Source organism: Heterocephalus glaber, unplaced genomic scaffold (assembly GCF_053883595.1).
Source record: "Heterocephalus glaber isolate CG9 unplaced genomic scaffold, H.glaber_assembly_v1.0 deba00001610, whole genome shotgun sequence".
NCBI classification, from domain to species: Eukaryota; Metazoa; Chordata; class Mammalia; order Rodentia; family Bathyergidae; genus Heterocephalus; species Heterocephalus glaber.
In genome coordinates this window covers 22,813,068-22,821,802 of record NW_028258381.1, presented here as the reverse complement: position 1 = coordinate 22,821,802, position 8,735 = coordinate 22,813,068, and positions in this window count along the sequence as shown.

The window sequence follows — 8,735 nt, the reverse complement described above, 5'->3', positions numbered from 1 at the left end:
TGGCAGATGCAGGATTTTAACCCAGGTTGCTGTGTTTCTAAAGCTTGGTGTGCTTTCTGTTACTTCAAGACAGGAAGGAAGGAGAGCAGAAATGCAAAACCTCCGGAGGTGGGCAGAGGGAGCAACAGGTGCAGCCTTTCTGACTGCTGGCCTCTCTGCCCCGTGTAGTTGGATGGGACCAACCAGGACAAGTCTTGCTGTTCCCACTGGGGGCTGCTGGGGGTCAAGGAGTGGTCAGTCACATGCCCCATCCAAGATGCTCTGGGCCACCAGGGAGATGGAGGTGGCCCCACTGTAGGGGGGATGGCCAGGTCTCTCATAGCTCCACTCCCTGGCAGCTTCAGGAGACAATGGTGCAGATCTGGAGAGTGAACTGACTCAAGCTGCATGTGAGTCAGCAGGGTGTGCAGGACTTCCAAATAAAGAGCACGCAAACTCCCTGTACCCAGAGCCGGGTAAGGGGAGCCCGCGTCCTACCTGCCCCATCTCACTGTGCCCCTGCCCACCTGGACTTCTGTTTTCTGCACAGTTCTGCCCTGCTACTGGGAAGAGTCCTGCATGAAGTTGAACAAAGCCAAAGGAAGAACTGGAGGCATGGTGGGTTCTGGGGGGGCCCTGAGCAACAGAGAAGGGACAGGTGAGGCCAGCTGCAGGGAGGAACCAGGGCCCAGTACATAAATACTTAATGCACACATGTAATCTCAACATTCTAGGAGGCTGAATCAGGAGGATCACAAGTTCCAGCCCAGCCTGGGCAAATTAGTGACTTAGCAAGACTATGTCTCAAAATTTAAAAAGGGCTGGAGATATAGTCCAAAGACCCTGAGTTCAATTCCCATTGCTGTAGAAAATTTTTTAAAGTTTTAATTTAAAAGGTTTCCCCATGTGCTGGTTAAGATTTTTCACTTCCAAGTTTGTGAGTGCTGGAGTGCCAAGCAAACTTCAGGGAAGAAAAGGAGACATGCAATCACTGCTCAGGCCAGATGTGCCAGGTTATCTTCTGTGCGGCTGTTCAGAGACAGAAGAGGTGAAGTGAGCTCTCTTGCTGAGACAAAATACCCAGTACCCAGAGTTAAAGGGGGAAAGGTTTATTTAGCTCACAGTTTGTAGAGGTTTCAGTCCATAATTGCCTGGTTGCAAGGCAGGGTGGCATGGCAGAGGGGCATCACAGAGGAGAAACAGTTCATGGTGGGCAGAAGACAGCAAAAGCAAGCGAGAGATGACTATAGGTCTTTCTATCCCTTATATCTTATCCTGGCCACTTAAGCCAGGTAGCACTCACACCTTTAATCCTAGTGCCCTTGATCCTAACATTGTACCATGAATCAGTTCCAGCATCACACACTCTCGATCCAGTCACCTCTGAAAAAGCCCCACCTATGACCGCATGAGGCTTTGGGGGGACATCTAGACACAGCTGTAACATGGGCACAAGAGCTTCCTATGCAGTCCAGCTCTGCTGGCTCTCAAGTCCAGTCTTCTGTTCATCCGCATCCATCAAATGGAACCTGGACACAGTCCCTACCAAAATCTCCATAAAGGAGGGTTCACACACCATCCTGCATCCTAACTGCTTTACCTGGTCCTGGGGCCATTACTGACATGCCTCTTCTCTCTGCCCTCACCCTGCAGTGATCCAAACTTCCACTGGTCCATAGTGTTTTCCCACACCAGGAATCGGAATTCCTCATCCTGCTGTGCCCAAGTATAAGACGGTACAGGGCCATGTAGCAGCTGTAGACTCCATGCACTCCACACCCAGAATATGTCTGTCCTTCCAGCCTCTTGGCACCTGTCCTCCAGCCATCACCTCAGTTAAGAAGTTAGTGGTCCACTCCTTGCTCTCTCAGCCGTGTTCGGGAATCATGGTGCATATTCCTCTCATTATGTTGCTTCTCCTTTGCCATAAAATGATCCCTTGGCCTGAAGAGATGATTGTGGGATCCCCAGTCAGCAAACCAGATGCATTCTGCCAGCCCTAGAGTGACGCTGCCAGTAGAGGTGAGGGAGAAGGGCAGCCTGTATCGAGTGTGGTATCAGTTCAGGTAAGAGATCGATGTGGCTCCAGGAGAGGTGGCCACTGCAATCAACCTGACTCCGAGAGGCTGCCTGGGCTCCAGGCATAGGGTGGGGCTCTGTCAAGGGTCAGTGGGTTTGGGCCTTCAGCAGCTGAAGTAAAGAGACCAGCCTTGCTGAGGGGGAGCCCTTCCATGCAGCCTATTCATGGACCAACTATACAATCCCTGGATGGCTTAGGATAGAGGCCAGATGGTCACAGACCAGCCATCTTGTCTTCCTGGTGTGGCACTTCCATAGCCTGCCTTGAATTGATTGTGGGTTCACCTGAGCTTGCATTTTCTCCTCTCAAGCCTTCTAAGCAGCTAACAGGAAGCAACCAACAGCACAATCCTACGCCTTCCATTGCTCCCAGGTTTTTCTAGGGCCACCAGATGGCACAGACACCAATGCTTCACCTTCTGCTGCATCTCAACTGAAGCCATCCCAGGAGAACTAGTAATCATGTGGCTGCCCTGTACCATGGTTGCCCACATCCCACTTGCCCCTAGCAGAGGGTCCTTGTTGTGGCCTGACCAGTGCATGGTCCAATTCCATAATCCTGTCCTCAGGAACCTCTCTCTCTCTCTCTCTCTCTCTCTCTCTCTCTCTCTCTCTCTCTCTCTCTCTCTCTCTCTCTCTCTCTCTCCGCTTCTCTCTGGCTGTATTGAGGCTTGAACCCAGGGCCTTCACACCAAGCTGCATCCCCAGTCCTTTTTATTTTTTGAGACAGGGTCTCACTAAGTCACTAAGTTGCCCAGGCTGGGTTTGAGCTTGCCATACTCCTGCCTCAGGCTCCCAGACTGCTAGTATTAAAGGCATGCATCATCATGCCCAGCTGGCGCTGCTTTCTTCACCCACTTCCAGTACCAGGGTACCATCCCTGAGTTCTCTCCAGAAAGGTGAGTCATTTATTTTGGGCAGTGATCCCAAAGAGATGAAAAGGAAGAGCCAAGAAGACAGAGAGGAGAGAGAAGCAATTAGCCACCAAATCCTGTCCCAGTTGGTTAGGCATTGCCACAGGTGACATCAACTCCCCTGCAATCCCAGGTCTGCCCATGTGTGAGTACCAAGTGAGCCCTAGGGCGTCAGGCAAGAATTATGCAGTGCACCTGAGAATTAGCACACACCTGGGCTAAGCTGGTTTCCAGTAGCAACAGCCAGACTAAAATTGTGGTGAGAAGATTTGAAGTCAGGTGCTAGCATGATGAAGAACGGCAGGGTCTTCGATAAATGCTTTTGGAAAAATTAGTCATTGGTATGAGGGAAAAATATAGCTAGGCTTCTACACAAAACCCAAAAGACAGGGCTGGGGATTTAGCTCAGTGGTTTCACTGCCTGCTGCGCAAGCGCAAGGACCCGAGTTCAATCCCCGGTACCAAAAAAACAAAAAAACCCAACAGACAATTTTCACTGAATTACAGATCTAAATGTAAAAGGCAAGACAATAAAGCATCTAAAAATAATATAGAAGGGTTTCTTTACAACCTTGAGATGAGAAATTATTTTTTAAAAATAAGACACAGAAATCCCTCAACAAAGGAAATAGTGCTGTTTAACTACACGTAAACAAGGAGCTACTTTCTGACAAAGGATATGAGCAAGAGCATAAACAGGGAGCTACAGAACAGAGAATACATCCTGGTTGATTCCATGAAGGTAGGGTTCCCCAAACAGGAAAAGCTCAACTGGAGTCCTGGAGATGACGCTTAGGTAAAAATATTAAAATATAAGGAAAAGCAAGAAAGCAATTACCATTAAAGTTAGGGAGTAGGAGGGGCTCTGGGGTGTAGCTTAGAGGTAGAACATGTCCTTAGGATGTGCGCTCCTGCACACACTCATATGCACTCACAATTGGCAGAGTGGTTTCCTTTGGGAGAAGGCATAGAGCATGATTTGGAAAGTCAGGCGTGAGCCCTGGGTGCTAGGTAATAAATATTCTGCTTCTTGGTGTTATGTGGATATTTGCTTTACGATCATTCATTGAACTGTACATTTTTGTACTTTTTCTCTATTTTTTATATTACAACAGAAAAATTAAAAATTAGTATCTATCTCATAAGGGTCTTGTGAAAATTCAATGAGATAATGCACGGTTTGCAAAGAGCTTGGTACATAAAAGCACTCCACGGAGCCAGTGGGGTGACGCACACCTATAATCCCAGCGCTCTGAGAAGCTGAGGTAGGAGAATTGAAAGTTCAAGTCCAGCCTGGGCAACTTAGTGACTTAGCAAGTCCCTGCTTCAAAATAAAAAATAAAAAGGGCTGGATATGTAGTTCCATCCAAAGGCCCTGAGTCCAATCCCCAGTACTGGAAAAAACAAAAACAAAAAAACACTCCACTGGTTAGCAACTCTGATTATCATTAGATTGGGGGCATTTTGAGTGTAGCCTCCCCCTGCATATGGAGCATAGCAGAATGTTTGTGGGGGCCCCACATATTCATGGGTGGTCACTCAGAGAGGATGTGTGGGTACAGGTGTGGCCAGTGGCATTGGGCTGAGCAAGGCCAAGGACAGGAAAGTAGTGAGCCACCCCTGACAGGGTGGTGCACCAGCTGTGGGTTCAGTATGGTTTGTCCCCCCAAAAAAAGAACTCAGGCTGGAGTTTAGTCCCCAGGGGAAGGTAAGGTATTGAGAGAGCAGAAGGTTCACACTGCTTTGAAAGGGGGGTGATTAGGCCCAAATAGGAACTCCAGGAAGCAGCCCCCATGATTGAATCCTGGTGGCTTTATAAAGAGAGGGACAGACACCAGAGGACATGCACACACGTGTGCAATCCCTGTCACCATGTGATGCCTTCCCTGCAACACCTTGGGACTCTACCATCAAGAAGGCTACCACCAGCTGCAACCCCTTGACCTAGGACTTCCAGAACCATGAGCCAAAGTAAACACTTTTACCTTTAAAACGTACCCAGTCTGTGGCATTTCGTTATTAACAACAGAAACCTGATTAATAAGCACCTCTCCTGTTGGGCCCTTCATCCACAGTGGTCTGTGGGCTTTGGAAAGCTTGTCACCGAAGCCTTGGCCCCTTGCTGGACAGGGCAGAATTTCAGGGCCTGAGCTGCCTAGTGTGGGCACAATTGGCTAAGGTTTGCCACAGCTGCCCCAAAACACCAAGACAAGAAAGGGTTGGCTCCCTGCAACCTGGCAACCATACAATTCCATTCACCTTTTCTAAGTATATGGTTGGATGAGTTTGACAGATGTGTATGGTCACGTAACAACCTCCGTAATCCAGAGATAGAACATTTCCCTCACCCCAGAAAGATCTCTCGGCCTTTTTACCACTGATCCCCTCCTCTTGCACTTGGCTGCTGGCAACATCGGATCTGTTTTCTGTCCCTACTGATTTGTCTCTTCCAGAATATCAGACCAATGACACCATTCAGGCTGTAGACTTTCAGACCTGGCTTCACTCACTAACCCTAAAGCTTTTGAGATTCATCTATGTTGTTCCAATTATCAATAGTTTCTGTAGTGCCCAGTAGTATTTCACCACATGGGTAAATCACAGTTTGATGGGCATGTGGTTCTTTCCTGTTGGAGGTGTGAGAAATAACGCTGCTATCCATATTCACATACGGGTCACTTGGTGGATACACACTTTCACTTCTCTAGTGTAGGTACCTAGGAGTGAAATTTCTGGGTTGCTAAGTGTATATTTAAAAGAAAGTGAGACACTAGCTGGGCTTGGTGGCACATGCCTGTAATCCCAAGCACTGAGTGAAGCTGAGGCAAGAGGATTGCAAGTTCAAGTCCCACCTGAGAAGTCACTGCCCAGGCCCAGGGTAAGTGAAGCCAAACTTGGGCACCAGGTCTCCTAGATCCCATTTACCTTGTCTCAAAAATAATTCAGTAATCAATAAATAAAAAGGGCTGGGATCCCCAGTACTGTAAAAAAAAAAGATAAACTTATCTGAAGTGAATATGTTCTATATTTACTATAAAATTATTTTCTTTTCTGTGTTTTTTTTCCTTTGGGTGCTGCAGATTAAATCTAGGGCCTCATGCATGCTAGACAAGAACTCTACCACTGAGCTATGCCCTCATCTTGGTTTTTATCTCTGTGAGTGGATCTGTTCTCTTGTCAGTGACCACAGAGAAAGACCTTTAGTTTACTAATTCAATACGAAACTCAAATTATGGAACACTTGTAAAAAGTTTTGTTGTATTAGCCCTTTTCATATTATCTATCACTTAAAGGATTGAGGCAGGAGTGCCCATCCCTCTAGGGGGACCAGGTGTCTCAGTATGCCTGAGACTGTCTTGGTTTAAGCACTGAAAGTTCCATGTCCTGGAAACCCTCAGCCCTGGGACCAAGCCGGGTCAGGTGGTCACCTGCTAAAGTTTCAGGTGCTGTGCTGGGCACTGTCCATCTGTACATCCCTCATGCATGGACCAATGTCAAGGAGGGTAAGTTTGTTTGTGTCTACCTTAGGAAATAGCCTTAGAGATTGCTACCCAGCCCCAAGGTAGGTGGAGCAAAACTTTAGAACCAGGCTCCCACCTTAGGAGCCCAGTTTTGGGTCCTCAAGCAGGTGGATAAGGAGGTGGCCGGGTGGCTGCATTTGAGGCCCAGTGGGCCGGGCCGGGGCTTTGCTGCCCTCTGGTGGCAGGTGGGACAGCACTCTGAGTCTGAGTCTTGTGGGTCCTCCAGCAGGAGGGACCAATGCCTTTATCCCAAGTGGCAGAACCTCAAATCTGGCCTCAGCCGAAGGGGGTCACTAGGTAGACAGCTCCACCAGGGTCTTGTCTCATCCATCTGTGACTCACATAATTACTCGGGCCCTAATACCAGACCGTAGCTTTGGGTCTCTGTGACCTTCCCCTCTCCCTGGGCCTCAGTTCCTTTTCTGTATAATTGGGATGATGAAAATGTCCACATAGACCAGACTTAGATATGGAAGTTGCTATTATCGTCTCTTTAACTCCCTGCTGCCTCTGTGCATTGATCCACTGCATTCATTCGCTTAATTTCCACACAGCAGCTATCACAATGTGCCAGCTGGGGTAGTGCCTGGGAGACATCTGCCAAGCAACAGACACTGCCCCTTCCCCCCTGGCTCTGTCACTCTGTGCTACTCCAATATCTCAAGTTTTCATTCACACATTGAGTGATCATTTATTTAATGAGCATTCATTCATTTAATGAACATGCATTCATCCTTTTTCACACTCAACTTCCTTATTCATTCATTCATTTGTTCATCAATCATTTGGTCATCTCAGGAACACATCTATTCACTCTTCATTTGTTTTTCCATTCCTCTGTTTCCCAAGCATTCTAGAAGCAACCCCTGTGTACCAGGCCAGGATTAGATGCTGGCGTTCTGCCCAGGCCTGGTAAGGACACTGTGGTAACCACCACACCAGCCATCAGGCCCTGGAGGAGGGAGCACTGAGGAGAGAGCAACTTACTGTCTAAAGGTGGGTGGAGGGCGTTCCAAAAAGGCTTCAAAGAGGAGACAGCACTTTTTCACATTTTGCATTTGGTAGGGAGGATTGAACCTAGGGTCTTTCTACTGAGCTACATTCCCAGCCCTTTTCTTTTTTTTTTTAAAATTTTGAAATAGGGTCTCGCTAAAACGCTAAGTTGCAAAGGCTAGGCTCATACTTATGATCCTTCTGCTTCAGCCTCCCAGAGTACTGGGATGTCAGGCATGTGCTATAATATCCAGTGAGGAGATAACATTTAAGACAATTAAGAAGGATGTATAGGTCAAGCATGGTGGCACATGCTTATAATCCCAGCTGCTTGGGAGACTGAGGCAGAAGGATCACAAGTTCCAGACCAGCCTGGGCAATTTAGTGAGAACCTGTTTCAAAATACAAAATGAAAAGGACTGGGGATGCAGCTCAGAGGTAGAGTGTTTGGCTAGCATGCATGAGGCCCTGGGTGTGATTCCCAGTACCACCACCACCACCACCAAAAAAAAAAAGAGGTTGTGTGGGCATTCTCCAAGGAGCTTAAGGTGGTGTCTGTTTTGTCAAGTGTTTGGAGAAAAGTGAGGTGCCAAGTTGGTAGAATGGATGGTGAGTTTGTACGTGTGATTTCACCCAGGTCAAGCCTTCCCCACATTCCAGGGACAGACTTGGGCCAGTCATGGGCTTTCCCAAATTTCCCTCACCCTTGGAAAGCCACCCACTACCAGGCACTCTCACCTGTCCATGCTGGGGACCCAGTGGAGAGCTGCCTTGGGCTGGGCAGGAGGCAGCAGCACTAAGGTGCCTGCCCGAGGTGCCATGTTCATACAGTAAATGTTTGTTGAGTACCTTGCTAAGGCCCAGGCCTTGTCCCCGACAATGGAATACAGCAGTAAACAAGACCAACCATCTACTCTTAAGGAGGGGAAGGGACAAAAGACAAAACAAGAAAACCAACAGCTAGGGCCAGGCATGGTGGCCCACACCTGTAATCCCAGCACTTGGGAGGCTGAGGCAGGAGGATCACTGCAAGTTCGAGGACAGCCTGGGCTATATAGTGGGTTCAAGGCCAGCCTGGACTACATGGTGAGACCCTACCTCAACACTCCCTCCCCAAAAGAAAAAGAAAACCAACAGCTAGCCTAGCATGCCTATAATCCCAGCACTCTGGGAGCCTAAGGAAGGAGGATCACAAGTTTGAGCCCAGCCCAGGCAACTTAGCAATTTAGCAAGATCCTGTCTCAAACAA